We start from the raw sequence: 17,102 nt of genomic DNA on the forward strand, positions 1-17,102 counted from the left end.
ATAGTTACCTAAAGTAGCACCTTCTGCAAATACACAACAACAAAAAAGAGAACTATAGGCCAATATCTCATGAACATAGATAGAAAGATCCTCAAATATTAGCAAAGTACATACAACAAAATATTAAAAAGATCATTCACCACAACCAGTGGGATTTATTCCAGGGATGCAAGAATGGTTCAATATTTGCAAATCAATGTCATATATTACATCAACAAACAAACAATAAGAATCATATGATCATTACAATAGATGCAGAAAACCCATTTAACAACATTCAACATTCAGTCATGATAAAAACTCTCAACAAAGTGGGGTTAGATGGAACATTCTTTGACGTAATAAAGGCATATACGAAAAGTCCACAGCTAACACCAAACTCAGTAGTGAAAAACTGAGAGCTTTTCCCCTAAGGTCAAGGACAAGACAATGATGTCCACTCCCACCATTTGTATTCAACAAAATACTGGAAGTTCTAGCTATAGCAGTTAGACAAGAAAAAGAAGTAACATGTGTCCATACTGATAAAAGGTTAAACTGCTACTATTTACAGATAGCATGATACTATACATTAAAAAGTCCTGAAACTTTACCAAAAAACTACTAGAAATAATAAATTAAGTAGCAGTTTACAAAATTGACACCCAGAAATTAGAAGGTTTTTTTTGTGTGTGCCTACATGTGTGTTTTTTTATTGCATAAACAACGGATTCATTAACAGAACACTCAGGAGACACAGAAAAGGATGAAAAAGAGATAAGAACCTAATAATGCCACCAGTCAGGTCCATCTGTGCTGATCCTACAATGCTTTTCTCTCATGGGAGCAATACACACTCGTCATAACCTAGAAACATATACATCCCTCCATTCCCTGACTTATTTGATCAGTACCACACATTTCTTCCTGGATGATGAACTGTTCTTAACTCTGTTGTTAATGGGTCAGGGGTGGTCTAGAACCAGAACCAGCCTGGCCATCTCTTGGCTGAGAGACAGGCACTAAGTTGCGCCCAGTCCTTGGGGTCACAAACAATCATCTCCACAGCAAAGAGCTCACAGATCAACTGTTCCCTTTGCTTTGAATTTCTTGGCAGATCGCTAACTTGACAGAAGCTGGAATTTGCTTCCATAAATGTTGGAAATGAAGCTATCGATGTCCATTGTGTACACACAGTTTAGCTTGGGAATAACCTTCAGGCGGTCTTTGGTGAGGATTTTGAAAACATGCTTTTGTTTCCTGTAGAAGGATTCCTGTAATACCCACATAGGAAGAGTATTTGGATTTTGTGACTGAAACAAGAGCCCCGTGAAGATCTGCCTTTAAGAGCTTGCCTGAATCATCTGTGGCTGCGTGTCTGGGTTGAGACCACTGCACAGGTCCTGGTGGTACTGTTTCCAGAGTTCTCTTAGAGGGAGAGAAGACCGTATCTCTGCTGCTCTGGCTCAATGTCAAAAAGGTGCAGCTCCCTCCTCTGCCTGGCAGAAAGGTCTTTGGATTTTTTTTTTTCCCCTTCTCTTTTCTCTTCCGGTGAGTGGAGTACTCCAAGACCACAGTCTTGCGTTGCAGTTAGTCCTCGCAGGTTTGCTGGCTCATGTGGGGCATGTTGTGCTTCAGGAAGGCTCTCACGGAGGCCTCCACCTGCTGAGCTCCCGGAAGATGAGCATCAAACTCTGGCCATTTTCTGAGAAAATGCATGATGGACCACACTCTTCAGTATCAGGCCGCTTCCAGTGTGTTCTGATGACGTTTCCTGGGGGCGACCCTCACTCTTTGCCTTTCTTCACTTTTCTCTGCAGCCTTGGCCATCAAAACTTCTCTCATCAAAGTCCCGCATGGAAGGACATCTCATGCCTGAGCCCAGGGGGCCGCACCAAGTCGCCAGACTGAGATCCTCCAACTCTCAGCTAGGGTCGCAGATACGTGGGCCCCAGTAGTGTTTCAGTACACTAAGCAAAGTGACAAAAAGCTCCATTTACAATTGCGCCAAAAAGGTTAAAACACCTAGGAGTAAAGTTAATCAAAGAGGTAAAAGACCTGTACTTCAAAAACTATAAAACACTGATGAAAGAAATTGAAGATGATACAAACAAATGGAGATATAGTTCATGCTTTTGGATTATTAAAGTTATTATTGTCAAAATGTCCTTATTAACCAAAACAATCTACAGTCACTGCAGTTCTTATCATAACACAAACAGCATCTTTCACAAAACTAGAACAAATAATACTAAAATTTATATTGAACCACAGAAGACCCTACATAGGCAAAGCAATTTTGAGAAAAAAGAACAAAGCTGGAGGTATCACAATACCAGATTTCAAGATATACTACAAAGCTTTAGTAATAAAAACAGTATGGTATTGGCACAAAAATGGACACAGACCATCAATAAAACAGAATAGAGACCCTAGAAATAAACCCATGATTACATGGTTAATTAATTAATGACAAAAGAAGCAAAAATATACAATAGAGAAAAAACAGTGTTTTCAACAAATGATGCTGGGAAAACTGGAAAGCTACATGTAAAAAATGAAACTGGACCACTACTGGGTATTTAACAAAAAAAAAAAAAAGAAGAAGAAGAAAACACTAATTTGAAAAGATACATGCACCCCTGTGTTTATTGCATTATTTACGATAAGCAGGATATGGAAGCAACCTAAGTGTCCATCAGCAAATGAATAGATAAGGAAAATGTGGTACATATATGTGTGTATACACAATGGAATAGTATACAGCCATAAGAAAGGACGAGATTGTGCCATTAGAGACAATATGGATGGACCCAGAGGGTATTATACTAAGAGAGATAGGTCAGACGGAAAAAGAAAAATACCATATGACTCCACATATAAATAGAATCTAAGAATGAATAAACAAAAAGCCGAACCAGAACTCTAAGTATAGAAAATAAACTCAATGTTGCCAGAAGGGAGGGTGTGGGATGTTAGGTAATATGGATGAAGGGGAGAGGAAGATACAGGCCTCCACTTATGGATCAATGAATTCAAAACCCCCATGGAATCAAAGAATTGTTAAATTCAGAGTGTTTGAGGAACTGAGTTAAAATATAGGAGGTGTGGTACTCTATAAAGAGTTGCATGCTTGCTATTAGGGGTGTTATGGACTGAATGTGTCCTCTCCCCAAATTCATATGGGGTGGTGTCAGGTGACGGGGCCTTTGAGAGGTAATCAGGTCTTAAGAGTGCTGTCCTCATGAATGGCATAAGTGTAACTGAAAAGAGACTCAAGAGAGATGGTTTTTCTCTCAGCCATGTGTAATGAGAGAATGTCTACAAACCGGGAAGTTGGGCAGGGATCCTGACGTGGGGCTCCATCCCAGGATCCTGGGATCATGACTTGAGCTGAAGGTAGAAGCTTAACCAACTGAGTCTTCCAGGTGCCCTGAAACTTGCCCATATTCTTACCCAGTGAGGATTCATCTCTCCATATGCTTCTATAATTGCCTAATATAATCTGCCAGTTATCTATTTATTTATGTATAATTACTTCTCCCCCATAGATTATGAGCTCTTGAACTGCAAATATGGGGTGGCTTGTAATTTCCAGAGTACCTAGAACTGTTGTCAAAGGGCAATAGAAATGTAATTGATTGAATTCTCCCCTTTATTCACTCTGAGGCCTCCAGTCTCCAGCACTATCCCCATGATGGTAGTAGATTACCCACAAAACATCCAAATACAGGTGGTCCTGCTGCCTTGACCTCAATTTCCCTCATCCTAGACAAGCCTGGCCAATGTCTTTTGGGGATAGACAGCATAGGACTGTGAATGGTCATTTTTGACTTGTGAACCATAAATGTACCCACATAAAAAGTGAAAATAAAATATAGTCCAGGTTGGGCTGGAAACTGGAAAAAAAAATAGCATTACATGCTCTCTTTTTTTATATATAAAAATACAATCACAGAATATGGAACTCACAAGACTCTGATCTGATAGTAACGATTAGAGCCAAGGGTAAGTTAATTTCACAAAGTTACTTTGTTTACCAATTCTAAACACACACTCACCCCCACACACACATGCTTATAAAAGCTAATTTTTGTTTATATAATTAAAACTACTTAAGGACATTTTAAATCAATTATATCTCCTTTTATTACAATAGGTGATAAATAGGTATAATTATTCTGTTATAATGTAATAGTATGCATATAATATTAAATGTACTGTGAAGTGAAAATATGATTTCACAGTTTTACAACTTTTTCCCTACATAAGCATATTTTACTGTTTTAACTTTGCTGAAAAGATTTATTTTAAGATGTACCCATTTTATTTTTAAATGTGCCCTTGTATTTCATGTTTCTTTTTCTGCCTAGTGATACTTAATCTTCTTATTATAAACCTTTTATGTGATTTGTATGCATATTACTTCTTTTCAAAGTTGATGAGCTGTTCTCACATTCTTTCAAACACACATAATAGATTGATTTTCAAATTCCCAAATGTTATAAATAATTATTTCTAAAGAATTCTATGTGAAATTAAGGTTTTTCTCTGGAAAACAGATGAATTTTAGCTTACTTAAGGTTCTCAAAACTTGTCAACTAATTCCTATGAATACTGTAATAGAGTATAACAAAGACTTTGAGGGTGGCACTAAGAGTCAGTGTACCCAGGTTATTTTATAGGTTCTGGGGTAAGAATTAAGTTACAGTTAAAATTCATTGCTTTTAAAGTCGTACACAAGTTGAGACTGTATGGCCATTCAGTGTGGTCTCTGGAGTCAGGCTGCCTGGGTTCAAATCCTAGCTTTACCATTTAAAAGAAATATGACCTTGAGTGAGTTATTTAACCTGTCTATGGCAGAAACTATTGTTCCTTAAATGAAAACATTCTCTACCTATTCTCCTCTGCCTTTTTCTCTTGACAGGGCCTTCACACCCCTACAGAAGTCTAGAATACCAACTATTCTCCTGGCTACCCTTGAAGTTAGATATTGGCCTGTGATCCAATCCTGTCCAATGGGATGTGAAGAAAGTCTGCCAGAAATATTCTAGGACAGGTTTTCCTTCATTTTAAATAGAGAATGGGAGGCAATGCAATTCTTTTTTGGCAAATATTGTTCTGTTTCTCTGTGGCAGCCAATTTGTGAACTATGAAAAGACAAGCCCAAGAGCCAACCTGAGAGGGACAAAGCAGAAAGAGCTCGGATCCTTGATGACATCCCTAAGCCACTGGGAAAATCCAGGGTGTTTTTATCAGAGATCCTGTTATGTTAGACAGGAAAATTTCATTATTTAATCCATATCTAATTGTATATTCTGTTACTTGCTCATAAAAGTATCTTAATATACTCTCCAATTCAATGTGGGATAGATACAATGAAAGCAGATAACCTGCTCTTGTTTTTTATTTCAAGAGAAAGTTTTCAGCACTGCACCACTATGCATGATGACATTTATAAGTTTTTTTAGAAACTTTTTTTTTTTAAAGATTTTATTTATTTATTTGACAGAGAGAGATCACAAGTAGGCAGAGAGGCAGGCAGAGAGAGGAGGAAGCAGGCTTCCCGCTGAGCAGAGAGCCCGATGCGGGGCTCAATCCCAGGACCCTGAGATCATGACCTGAGCCGAAGGCAGAGGCTTTAACCCACTGAGCCACCCAGGCGCCCCTTTTTTAGAAACTTTTTACCAGTAAATCATTTCTAGTTTATTACTAGTGTTGTTTAAATTATCATGGAGGTTGAGTTTGTCTGCATTTATTGAAATTATCATATGATTTTTCTCCTTTATTTTGTTAATGTGACATAATTTATTTGGAAATTGTATCTAACCTAGAATTCCTAGGACCCCAATTTGTTTGTGATGTAATTAATCTGTTACCATTTTGGATATTGTTGAATTTGGCTTGCTATGTTCCCTCATGTTTTAAATAAGATTGACCTTTAATTTTCCTTTCTCAGATGCCCTTGTCAGATTTTGGACTGAAGATATGCGGGATTGATAAAACGATTTTGCAAATGTCTTTTTCAATTTTCTGGAAGAGGTGTGTTTGTAAGAGGAGGATTATTTCTTCTTTAAATATATTTTAGAACTTGATAGTTAAACCATATGAGCATGGAGATTTCTTTGTAAGAAAATATTTAATTACAATTTTTTTTAAATAACTGTAAGAATATTGAGATTTTCTCTTTCTTTTTATATCAATATTGGACCAAATATGTTTTTCCAAGAATGTATTTCAATAATTTTTTTAATATATTGGTGTAAAATCACTTATAACCTTATTTTACTACCTTCTTTAGTATCTCCATGGTTTATAAAAATGCAGTGTTTTTTGACTCTTAATGTATTGTTTCTGTCTTGCATATTTTTTCTCTTAATCTCTTTTTATTATATTAATTTCTGCTTTTATATTCATTATTTTCCACTATTTACTTTCTTAAGGTTAATTTTGCTATTCTTTTAACCTCTTGAGCTGCTTAGATATTTGATTTCAGATTTTTTTCCAAGTGTTTGCATTTAAGGCTGCATATTTTCTAAGGTTCTTATATCTTTACATTTCCATAATGTCTAAATTGTTATGTTGTGCTGTTTAAATCTTCTGTATCCTTGTGTTTTTTATGTTTGGTTTGCCTTTTCATAACAGTTACTCAGTATAATTGTGGCTTTGTATTTCTTTCCTTGTAGTTCTGTCAATTTCATTCTTTCTTAAGTAACATTATTAAATCTATACACAGTTAAAATTATTTTAGCTACCTGCAAAATGAGCCTTTTCCATCCTTTTACCTTCAGCTTTTCTGAATATATAGCATACATGCTCTGTGTGTATCTCTTATAAACATATAAATTTAGAGATTTTAATCCAGTCTGATACTCTGATTTTTAATTGGAATATTTAATCTATTAATATTTAATGTAAATATTGATTTACTTGATTTAAAATACATCATTTTAATCAGTTTTTTGTCTCATGTATTTTATGTTCCTTTTTTTTCTCCTTTCTTCCCTTCTTTTAACCCACTGAGCCACCCAGGCGCCCCTCTTCCCTTCTTTTAGATCAATTATTTTTCTATTTCATATTTTTTTCCTCAGTCATCTTGGAAATTAGTTATATGCTCTTTTATTATTCTTTAGTGAGATTTCCATATGTAGACTTTATTTATCAAAGTAATCTTAGTTGATGCTTTTACTCTCTTCTGAGGCAATGAAAAGACCTTGGAATACATTTATGCTGTTAACTCTCTTCCCAACTTATATGCTATTGTCATATATTTCAAGTCCTCGATATTTTTTTAACTACGTAAGTCAGGGTGTCTGGGTAGCTCATCTTGTTGGGCCTCTGACTCTTGATTTCCACTCAGGTCATGATCTCAGTGTTATAGGATTGGATCCCCACATCAGTCTCTGTACTCAGTAGGGAGTTGAGTTGGGAATTCTCCTTCCACCTCTTCCTCTTCCCCTCCCTCTGCTTATGTGCACACACACTCCTTCTCTCTAAAATAAACAAATCCTTTTTTAAAAACCTGCATAAGTCATAATAATTATTGTTTTATTGATTTATATTTACCCAAATTTTTACTATTCATCTTTCCATTCTTATTCTCTGAATTTCTATTTGGTATCATTTTCCTTCTTCCTAAAAAATATGTTTCAGGTTTCATTTACTTTGGATGTTCTGAAAATAAATTCTCTCCATTTTTGTTTACTCTGGAAGGATATTTTGATTAGGTAAATAATTCTAGATTGGTGCACCTGATATTTCATACTATAGTCTTTGGCTTTCATTGTTTCTATTGACACAGCAGCTCTCAGACCTATTTCTTTAATGTAATCTCTTTTTTTCCTGAATGTTTTTCCTCTTCTTAGTTGTTCTTCAGTTTTACTATGATGTATTCAGATGTGGATATCATATTAATCCTGAATCCATTTACATAGTTTCTTAAACCTATGATTTGTTGTCTTTCAGCAATTAAAAAAAAAAAGGCATCCTTCATCTCTTTGAAAATTGATTCTTTCCATTTCTCTATTAAGTCTTCCTGGCATTCTAATTAAATGTAGGTTAGACTCTTACATTCTTTCCTCTGTGTTTTTCATCTTTCTCTTTCTTATCACATTTTGTTTTATATCTCCATCTGAATTTTAAATATTTTGTTCCAAGCTCTCTCAATTCACTAATTCTTTCTTCATTTGTATTTAATTTTCTGTTAATCCACCCACTAATTTCTTAACTTTTATTAAGATTATAAGATTTATACTCTGACAAGGATTTTTTTGGAGAAGTCAATTGTGTCATGTCATTTTCTGTAGTTTCTAGCTATCAACCAAATTTACTTTATTTTTTATCTCCTTGAACTTGGCATCCAAGATATTTTAAACCAGCATTTTATTAATTTAATATCCAGTGGTCTTCGGGTTCTGTTTTTATAGTCTGTTGTTTCTACTGATTGTCTTTATACTAACTAGTCTCCTGATATGCTATGTTATTGACTGACCACATATTATATATAGAAATTCGTGAAATCATTTCAGCCCTAGGATAATGTTGTCTTTCTCTAGAGAGGATTTTTCATTTTATTTTGTCAGGTACCTGGGGATATTATGAATTCAGAATACCCTTATTTAATTTTAAGAATTGAGATTTTCTAGGGCACTTCGATATGTGAGCTAAATTATATGTAGTTCACCTTTAATAGTAAAATTTAGCCCTTCAGGGTCCCAAGCCAAAGTGTTTACTTGAGCTCCCAACTCCAAAAGGTCCTGGACTCCAAGTTTTGTGGCCCTCACTCTATAAATCTAAAGTGCCCCACTCAGCCATCTTTTGAAAACCTTCAAGTTCCAGCAGAGAAAATGTTCCCCTCTTCCTATGTACCCTTTCCTCAAATACTAAGCTCACATTTCTTTATTTTTGTAATCTTCTGGTTTGAGGGCTACACTAACTCATCAGCAGTCCAGTACCTTCAAGCAAACTTTTTTAGGGGTTCCCCTTTGACTTTTCTAGTTGCCTATGATAAGTCTAAATTGTCTTATCTTCCATTTTCTAAAGCCACTGATATACTCTCTAGCTTTGATCTCAACTGGAAAGTGAGAATAATAATTACATTTCTATCTTACAGGTGAAAGAATTAAATAAAACTAATATAAGTAAAGTATTTAGCAAAGGGCTCACATGTCATAAGTGCTTAGTAAGTGTTGGCAACAATAATAAATGATAATAATAATATTCTGATTATTATGATATTTGAGAAATATTTCTTTCTTAGCATGAACAGTTCATAACCAAACTATTAAGGCAAAGAAAACTTAAAAGAAATGCTTTGTACTAACCAAACCAGATATAAACACCAATCCGTAACATGTTTCCCTAATGTCCAGCAGCATTTGGTTTAAAGTTTTGATGCTAATAATCCCATATATTTTCCAATCAAATCTATGATTTTATCATAGGCCATAGGGAGAATTTATCCAAATCATAAATATTTACAGATTAAAATAGATACTTAGCTATCAGAAACACATATCTAAAAAGAAAATTGCTGTGTATAAAAATTCCAGTTGGGTTAAGCTGTCTCTCTTTTTTCTTCTTGTGATTTTTTTTTTAATAGTTTAAGTTTCTGCTAATCATATCAAACTATCCTTTTTCCCTGCCTTAACTTTTCCCCATAATTGAGACAGGGTGTACCCATTACAATTATTTCAATTGTGTATAACAGAGAAATCTAACATGGCTCAGGACTAGAATGACATCTCCACAAAGTTACTGAAGACTCAGGATCCTTCCAGTTCATAGCTCTCCTACTTATAGGATGTGGTTCCAATCCCCAAAGTCCATATAGCTGCTAGAGCTCCAGCATCATATCTGTATTCCAGGCAGATTTCCTAGAGGACCCACACAATACTTTTGTTTACAATTTATTGGTTAGACCACAGTCATATCAGCACACCAAACCCTGGGAAGGCTGAGAAATGTAGTCCATTATCTGTGCAAAATGTGTGTTCATTCATGAAAGAGAAACGGATGAATCAATATTACTGAGGAGAGTACTGAGGAGTTCATGGATAGCCTCTACCTCAAAGGACTGTGGACTGAGAAATAGAGAATTGTAGTGAATTTATGAGAAAGACTAAATTAAATTGTGAAAATGTAATATTTTATGGGTTATTTATCCCTAATGCAACCAATAGCAAGGAGGGCATCATGAGGAAAGAAATCAAGGCTTGAGAAAAAAAAGTTTGGGCAAAAAAAGGGATAAAAATCTATACGCAAAAATAGGTGAAGAGTGACTTTCTGGGCAGCTCAATACAGTTCAGAAAAGTTGTAAATTAAATGCCAATCTCCTATTTTTCAGATGCGATATTTTTGTCCTGTGCAAGAATGAAAACCAGAACACCTTTAAAGGTATGCATGTCACCTTTTGAATGCTTTTAGAAAAGATGAGTGCTTTTAGAAAAGATCCTCAAACACCTGTATCTACCTCTTAATTAAACACATGACAATTTAATTTCTCATGCATGAAATATTTTCTCTGGGCCACGTGCAGAATAGCACCTTGGCTGGTCAGGTATGTGAGGAATTCTGCATGGCACCTGCCTGTGCTGAATTCCAGGGGAGTCCAGAGGATTTTATACAGTGAAGTCAAAGGGTAACACAGGGTGTTGTGCAAAGCAGGTTAATATAAATCTTACCAAATAATTATTTGCTTTGGAGACTATCTACTCACTTAAAATATTTTCCAAAGATTCTCATATTTAATAAACTCCTCCTGAACCTCAAATCAGCATACATATTTATACTGTTAATTTTCCAGTGACTCCTCTAAAATATGTCACTCTTGATCGATGGATCTAAATTCTAAGTGCTATCATGTTTTAAAATGCAAATCTGTATTGTACAATGTCCCTAGCCTTCTTTTTCTTTCAGGGCATTCTTACCTCTGGCCTGTGCTTTAAAAATACTACAGCTTATAATAATCTGCCTTTGATGCTAGAAACCAAAGTTAAAAAAATCCATTTAATTCAACAACAACAACAACAAATTCTCGGAGGAAAAATAACATACTTTTTTTCCTTGGTTTATTCAAAACCAAATGAAAGTTTAGCTTTAAGGAGGGAAGAGAGATAGGTCAGACTGTCTTTTGCTCGCTTGCCAGATGATGCTAACGAGTCATTGTCTTTCCTCACTCAGGCATGAATGCCTGAGAACTCCTTTTTCTTCTGCTTACCATTGCCTTAACCAGTAATACTCTTCTCAGACAGCAAGATACCTGAATGTCTAAACATTTATCTGCACTAATACAGGCTCATTCCATGTGAATGCCTGCCAGGCAGGAACTAGGCTGTCAGCTTCATCCCATCAAAAAGATTTTCAGTCCCAAGGACTGATGGCAGTTTCCAATTGTTAAGTCATTCTTGCTTGAACTGAATTTTAAAGTCAGGCTCCTACTGTTAAAGAACGGAGCTCAAAGAGGGTCTTTAGCCAGAAAGGTTGCAATTCTAAATAAAATACTCTTAGCTATGGATTTTGTTCTTGTTGTCATTATTTTTTAAATTTGGGTACTGAGTGAAACTCGAGGGCAGCAAATATTGTGTAAGGGCAACCAATACTGCATAATAGTTCTTGTTTTGGTACATTTGCTTTGTAGTGATTTATTAAGGGAGACTGAAAAAGCCTGATTAAAATGCATAAACAGTGCTGAACAGTAAACAACCATGTCTAAGGATGAAAAAATGGGACCCACATGCTGTGCATGGAAATTGCCCTTAACAACATAGCCTATTGTTGAACAGATAGGAAGCCAAAGGTTGCTTGTAATCAAATTTGAAGTTTCCCATCACTTATAAAAGCAACACTTCCTTGTGCAAACGTTTCAATTTGTTGTCGTTAAAAACTGCTTCCTGACTTAATCCTTACAGAAACCAGGAGTTCTTTTGACTGTCAGGTGGATAGAAAAATTTAGACAGAGAGCCCACTAGACTCAAAAAGACAAAATAAAAGCAAGTTTATGTGTTGAGGAAAAAAATTACATCTAAAGAATTAGCAGCAGCAAATTAAAACAGCCATAGAGTTCAAGATATTTTTTTTTCTTTTTTAGTATTTTATTTAAACAGGGAAAAAAGGAGTTCAGTAGGTTGGCTAGGTACTCACATCGTTTCTTTTTTCTCATTCAAGAATAAATTTTAAAGAAAAAAAAAAGCAAAACTGGCTCATTACAGCCTGAATCCAGTGTATGTGAAAAGACTGAAAGAAAAAAAATCTTTGACAATATGACAAGACTGATCTGATGGGCTGAATTATATAAGTATCCATTATGGTATAATAATTCCTAAAATTTATGGTTTTAAGAATACTGATTGTTAATTAAAAAGACACAAAAACTGTGCTTGCTTCGGCAGCACATATACTAAAAAAGACACAAAAATTAACTGTAAACTTTTTTTTAAAAGATTTTATTTATTTATTTGACAGACAGAGATCACAAATAGACAGAGAGGCAGGCAGAGAGAGAGGAGGAAGCAGGCCCCCCACTGAGCAGAGAGCCCTATGCGGGGCTCCATCCCAGGACCCTGGGATCATGACCTGAGCTGAAGGCAGAGACTTTAACCCATTGAGCCACCCAGGCACCCCTAACTGTAAACTTTTAAGCCATGTTTATTCTTCCACTGTATGGATAGTAGAGTATAAAGAAAAATAAGAAAGGAAGTTTAAATAATTTCTTTTAAAATACTATTTGTATTATCATATAGTGTCTTAATAACATGGAGAGCACTTTTAAACTGCTTTAATACCTTTCTCAAAGAAATTTAAAGAATGAACAAAAAGTCATCTTCCATCCTCCTAACCAATTACCCTTGTAGCAGCAATTAAAGCATAATTCACAAATCTCTTATTCTTAAGTATTTAGGTCTTTTTCATTTTCCAATAATAATATTGTAGTGAACATACTTATACCATAATCTTTTATACCTTTCTAATTATTTATCTGGCACAAATTTCCTCACATATAATTTCTGGATCATGGGGCATGGAAATTTCACTTACCAAAAATTGGTCTTCCAGAAAAGTCTTACCAGTTTTCATCCTAGTGGTAGTACATGAAACTATATTGAAACCAGCACTTGAAGTTATTTCTTCTTAATATGTAGCAAGTTAATAAGTAAAAATGACATTTTTTAAAAATAATTTGCATGTCTTTGAGATACCTTTTAGAATTTTAATAATTCCCATGATATTTTCATTGTTCTTCCTATATATTATCTCTTAATAACATATTTATCCATTCATAGGATAGTGAGTAGGTTAAATGAGATAATTCATATAAATTAATGCAGTGACTAGAAAATATGAAGTGTTTAATAATAGTTAATGACTTTTAGTTACCATTATGGGTATTGATTTGTTTTATCTCTTATTACAGATATAAATAAAGGTGGTCATTGGAGAAATTCAAACTAAGAGAATTAAGCATCTAAATGAAGATACATGCTTAATAGTAAAAATAAAATTATCTTTTCCATAAAGAACATGAAATTACAAATCTATGGAGGGAAGAAATTCTTGATAAGTAATTTAATTCATGCTTTTCCCAATCCCTGTAAGCAGCATAAGCACTTCCCTTTATATTAGGATCAGAGTGGTGAGTCCCAAGTTTTCAGTCCAGAGAAGTTTAGGGATATTTGTTATCCCAAGAATTGTTCTATGTACCACTTAGATATGCAGGGGGATACAGAACTGCTAACTATGGGGAGGAAAATGGCAGGTCTGGGCCCCATAGGATGTCAGAGGCCAAGATCAACAACAGAAGGGGCATTAAAGGGGCTCTTACTTCACTTCAACACAGAAAGTAAGCTTTTCAGTACATTAAAGAGAAAGTGGCTAATTTTTCCTAAAATCATGAGTATAATTCCCCATTTGCCCATAATTGCCATCATCCTCCTAAGCTAAAACTCCCTGCCTCTGAACTCTTGCCTCACCCATCCATCATTACGTTGCTACAGATGTGTCATCCTAATCACAGGGTGGATTTATGCTCTTCTCATCTCAGAACAATTTAAGCTCCAAAAAAAAAAAAAGAAAAGAAAAGAAAGAAAGAAAGGAAAGAAAGAAAAAAACAAAACAAAAAAAACCCCAGAACCCTTTAGCTCTTCCTCCACCTCCATACCTTTGCCCATGAAAGTAAGTCTTAACAATTAGCATAACATCTGAGACTATCCTCCACTCAGCCCTAACCTAGCATTTTCAGCATCAACTCCACCTCATTTCTCTGTACATTCCGTGCCCCTGCTACTAGTCTACTCACTGCTTCTCAAACATGGACCATGAGCATTTATCCCTCCCATATTTTGCTCATGTTTACTGTTCCCAGAGCCTGGAACACCATTTCTCCATTCTCTGTTGACAGAGATGCTGCATATTCTTTGAAGTTCTATCCAGATTCTTTCCATCAAACTTAATCACTCCTTCTGTAGTCTTTTTTTTTTTTCCTTCTGTAGTCTTAATACACAATCTATTTGGCACATATCCTTCTGCCTTGTATTATTGATGGTTATTTACACAAACGCTTTTCCCTTTAGGTAGTAAACATGGAAGAAAGAGTGATGGTATTTTAATCATGTTTGATTTCCCCACAGCCTAGCACAATAGTTCACAAAATGGAAGTGCCTACCCAGTAATTGTTTTGTGATTCAAACTGAATATTCAGTTCCCAGTTTTAGTTGCTTTCTATATAAATATAAAGAGTACATGTATGAAAAAGACACTTCCCATCATTCCAAAGTAGAGTTGCCAGATAAAATACAGAATAAATATAGTTAAATTTCAATTTGACTTTGAAATTCAAATTCAACTGGATGCCCCATATTTTTATTTGCTAAATCTGGCAACCTTAGTCTAAAGACACACCAATTTCACCACTATCAGGTTTAAAACTTCAGGGCAACAGTGAATTAGTGTGGGTGTACATCCGTCCCCATCCAGTTCTGCTGTAGCGAAGTGTACATAGCCACCACGAATCCTCTTCATGTAAGAGGAAGGTAATACTTTTCTTTAAAAAGGGCAGAAGAACAGAAGTAGTCATTTATAACTGATTCTTACTTTCTCACAAATATAGTGGATATTTGAGGAACTCAGGAGAATAGTTCCAGGTATTAATGCAAATTCTTCAAATAGCTTGTTGTTCTGATCAACAAGAGAGCAAGGTAAACCTTTGAGGTCCCTGAGACATTCTGTTTTTGTATCATCATCCAGGACATTTCTTCACACTGCCCTTGGTCTCTTTTATAATCTCTCTAGTATCCCAACCACAATGGGGTCATTGTGTTGGCTCTTCTTATGCCAACCTTCCATGTTCAGCTCTAAGGATCCATGTCTACCTCAGGTTATTTGATAACATCCTCTAACTTTACTGCTCACCTGCACTTACCTCTCACCCCCACCACTTTCCTGGTTTCCTAGGGAACAGTTTGTTGGTCTAATAATAAGCCAATGCTTGCCATTGTACAATGAGAGATCAATAGAACCCACAGGATTCTCCTTTACTCCTAGATAACATCTGCAGTTTAACCTTCTGGGGACAATTCCTGGCTCTCCCTAAATTGTCTGATCAAAGAAGGTTGGAATTTCCTGTAGGAGTGGGTGATATACTCTGTGAGGGAATTATTTTTTGGAAAGAGAAACCTTGCAGTAACCTTCAAATCAAATTATGTGAGCAGCTGTCTGTTGATGAGTTAAGCAGAATCTCTTACTTTAGGACACGTAACTAGTACATTCAGACCTCACCATTTTGACTGCAAAGTAATTTTCTGTTTATTCTAGTGACACCTAAGTTGAGCTCCTATTTGCCCATAAGGAACTTTGTAGCTCCTCAGAAGGGAACTCTCGTTGTCTCCTCTGAGGCTGAGGCTGTTAAAGAAGACATCCCTTACAGTCTTTAAGCCTGGCCTCCTCATACTCTTCTACTTCTGCAGACAAAAGCTCCCAGGAGTCCATGGCTTCATTGGAAAAATACTCCCACAGAACCACAGACATACTTAAAGTAACAAAATTGATTAATTGCAGAAAATTCCTTTCTGGCCATGCAACATATTGAAAAAAACAACTGTCAGAAGGATAAAGCTAATGTCCTTGGCCACTTCAGCAACTGTAGTGGGTCAGCCACAGAAACTACCAACATATGTGAAGGATCCTGTAGGGAAATTGTGCCTGCTGAATTAAGCAGAGCAGAGCTGTGCTTGGGTATTGAGAATGCCTTCTGATGGGAGAGCGAACAGCCTTCCATCTGCCAGCATATTGTTCCACACGCTGAAGTTGTGAAGGCCAACATGTAATATGTGTGTTAGCTCTGTGGCTCCTGGTATTTGAAACCAATTGCAGATAACTTTCAAAAAACAGAAGGAAAAATGTATCACAAGGACATAATGATTCAAGGAATTGCAGAGCAATTCAAGAGAATTCTCAGACTTCAAGGAAAGAAGACATTGATTGTTCCTGAAAATAAGAATCTCCAGAAAATTCATAATCCTTCCTCTCCACTCACCTTGTCTGTTTTTCTTTCCTTTTTTTACCTTCTGCCATCAGTTTCCTCTGCTCCCAAATCTTCATGGAGATTTGACCCACCACATTGTGGTCAGTACCATAAGTACAATAAAAGTTGTCCCGGAAGTGTGGAGTTCTCTTTCCCAGATTTCTCAGGGGCCCAGCCTCAATAGGACAGGAGGGTTCCATCATGGGGTCATTGCAACCTGGGCAAACATTACGAAAGCTGTTGACTGCTAGCAGTCACATCTACCATTTCCCTAGTTTTTGCCCAATTAAGACACACCTGGAAGAGGAAATAGTGGAGATGCCAGATATCTGGTTATATGCTGATGTTAAAATTATGCAAAGCAAATAGTCATAAAGCATATTTTAAAAAAGGTAACTCAAAAATGGAATATATTACATATAATATAATATATCAGAAACTCCTATCCCATGAACCCTAACAGTGCCTTTATCTGTCTTCCTTAATTGCTAAGCAGAACATCTCTTAGAAATAAAACTTAGTTTAACTGATTTAAAATAACATCATTCCATTTGGGCTCATAGCTTTTTTGTGTTTCTGTTTTTGTTTTTCTTTTTAATATAAAATT

At 35.7% G+C, this 17,102-nt stretch overlaps 1 pseudogene; it reads right to left on the minus strand.

Annotated features, from left to right (window-relative positions):
• Positions 1-1,055: 1,055 nt before the first annotated feature.
• Positions 1,056-16,698, minus strand: LOC111157732 (annotated as a pseudogene).
• Between the last annotated feature and the right edge of the window lie 404 nt (positions 16,699-17,102).

The sequence above is a fragment of the Enhydra lutris genome, unplaced genomic scaffold, assembly GCF_002288905.1.
Source record: "Enhydra lutris kenyoni isolate GAN:26980312 unplaced genomic scaffold, ASM228890v2 scaffoldscaffold56, whole genome shotgun sequence".
NCBI lineage: Eukaryota > Metazoa > Chordata > Mammalia > Carnivora > Mustelidae > Enhydra > Enhydra lutris.